General features: G+C 47.9%; 1 pseudogene; it reads left to right on the forward strand.

Annotated features, from left to right (window-relative positions):
- LOC103481793 (mucin-5AC-like) overlaps positions 1-3,000 on the forward strand; it is a 29,066-nt pseudogene that overhangs the window by 24,700 nt on the left and 1,366 nt on the right.

Raw genomic sequence — 3,000 nt, forward strand, 5'->3', positions numbered from 1 at the left:
AGTGGCTTCAACCACAACAACTGAAGCATCAACAACAACCACAGCAGCTCCAACTACCATGACTGCAGCTCCAACTTCAACCACAGCGGCTCCAACTACAACCACTGAAGTACCAACTACTACCACTACCGTTCCAACAACAACCACAGAAGCTCCAGCAACATCCACAGCAGCTTCAACTACCGCAGTTGCTCCAATTACAACCACAGCAGCTCCAACCTCAACTACAGAAGCTTCATCTATAACCACAGGAGCTCCAGCAACAATAACTGAATCTCCAACCACATCCACCGCAGGTCCCAGAACAACAGCATCTCCAACTACATCTGCAGCTCCAACCACAGCTACAGCATCTCCAATGATAACCACTGCAGCTAAAACTTCAACCACATCAACTCCAACCACAATCATAGCATCTTCAACTAAAACCACAGAAGCTCCAACCACAACCACAGCAGCTCCAACCAAAACCACATCAGAACTTCTAACCTCAACCGCTTTAACTATAGCCACAACAGGAATTCCAACCACAACTACGGCAGCTCCAACCACAATCACCACAGCGGTTCCAACCACTGCCACGTTAGCTTCAACAACAACTACTACAGCAGCTCAAACCACAACCGCTACATTAACTCCTACCACAACCACAGGAGCACCAACTATAACCACAGAAGCTCCAACTCCAACCACTGCAACAGGAGCTCTAACTGCAGCAACTGACGGTCCAACAACAATCACAAAGGCTCCTACCACAACCACTGGAGCTCCAACCACAACTTTAGCAGCTCCAACCACAACCACTGTCACAGAAGATTTGACCACTACTTCTACAGGAGTACCAACCATTACCACTACAGGAGCTCCATCCACATCCTTCACAACCACAACAGCAGGAACTACAACCACTACAGGAACTCCAACCACAACCACTTCAGCTCCAACCACAATCACCACAGCGGTTCCAACCACTGCCATGTCAGCTTCAACGACGACTACTACAAAGGCTCCAACTACAACAACTGACGTTCCAACAACAACTACAAAGGCTCCAACCATAACCACAGAAGCTCCAACCACGATCACAGCATCTCCAACCACAACCACAGCGGCTCCAACCATAACCACAGAAGCTCCAACCATGATCACTACAGGGGTTCCAACCACTACCATGCCAGTTCAAACCAAAACCACACCAGCTCCAACTAGAACCACACTAGCTCCATCCACCACAGGAACTTCAACCATAACCACTACAAGAGCTCAAACCACAACAATGTCAGCTTCAACAACAACTACTACATCAGCTCCAGCTACAACAACTGATGTTCCAATAACGACCACAAAGGCTCCTACCTCAACCACTGGAGCTCCAACCACAACCACAGAAAATCTGACCGCTTCTACTACAGGAGTACCAACCACAATCACACCAGCTCCAACCACATTCACAACAGGAGCTGTAATCACAACCACACCATCAGGAACTACAACCACGACAGCAGGTTCAACCACAACCATTGCATCTCCAATCACGACCACAGCAGCTCCAACCACAACAACAGCCGCTCCAACTACATCTGCAGCTCCACCCACCACCACTGAAGCTCCAACCACAGCTACAGCATCTCCAATTATAACCACTGCATCTAAAACTACAATCACATCAACTCCAACTACAACAACTGATGGTCAAACGGTGACCACAAAAGCTCCAACCACAGCAGCTCCAACCACAATCACAACATCTTCAACTAAAACCACACAAGCTCCAACTCCCACAACAACCACAGCAGCTCCAACCACAATCACTACAGGGGTTCCAACCACTACCATGCCAGTTCAAACCACAACCACGCTAGCTCCAACTAGAACCACACCAGCTTCATCCACCACAGGAGCTCCAACTATAACCACTACAAGAGCTCAAACCACAACAATGTCAGCTTCAACAACAACTACTACAGCAGCAGCTCCAACTACAACAACTGATGTTCCAATGACGACCACAAAGGCTCCTACCTCCTCCACTGGAACTCCAACCACAATCACAGCAGCTCCAACTATAACCACAGAAGATCTGACCACTACTACTGCAGGAGTACCAATCACAATCACTACAAAAGCTCCAACCACATCCACCACAGTAGCTGTAATCACAACCACACCAGCAGGAACTACAGCCACGTCAGCAGGTCCAACCACAACCACATCAGAGGATCCAACCACAATTACTCTCGATCCAACCAGAACCACGGCAGCAATAACTACAACCATGCTAGTTCAAACAACCACAGGAGCTCCAACAAAAACCACAGGAGTTCCAAATACAACTGCAGCCCCAACCATAACAACTACTGGAGCTCCAACCACTATAGGAGGTCAAACCACAACCACTACAAGAGCTCCCACCACAACCACCACAGGGGTTCAAACCACAARCACTCCAATTCCAACCAGAACTACACCAGCTTYAACAGGAACTCCAACCATAACCACTACAAGAGGTCAAACCACAACCATGCCAGCTTCAACAACAACCACTACATCAGCTCCAACCACAAACACCGCCACTCCAGGCACTACTACTACAGGATCACAAACCACAACCACATCAGAAGCTACAACCACAACCACCACAACTCCTACAACCACAGCAGCTCCAACCACAACAACCACAGCAGCTCCAACCACAACAACCACAGCAGCTCCAACCACAACAACCACAGCAGCTCCATCAAAAACTACTGCTGTTCCAATGACAACTACAGCAGTTGGCCAAGTGACAACTGCACGACCTACAAGTATGTTACAAATAGATACAATTTAATAGTACATGCACTCTCATTAGAATAACTGCAATAATTTGCCAAATTGTGCATTTGTTGTTTTTGTCTTGATTATGAAGGTCCATGTGCTTCAAGCCCATGTCTCAGTGGAAGCACATGTCAAGAACGTGCTAACCGGACTCACGTGTGCTTGTGTCTTCCGGGAGAAGTT

The sequence above is a fragment of the Poecilia reticulata genome, linkage group LG19, assembly GCF_000633615.1.
Source record: "Poecilia reticulata strain Guanapo linkage group LG19, Guppy_female_1.0+MT, whole genome shotgun sequence".
Lineage (NCBI taxonomy): Eukaryota > Metazoa > Chordata > Actinopteri > Cyprinodontiformes > Poeciliidae > Poecilia > Poecilia reticulata.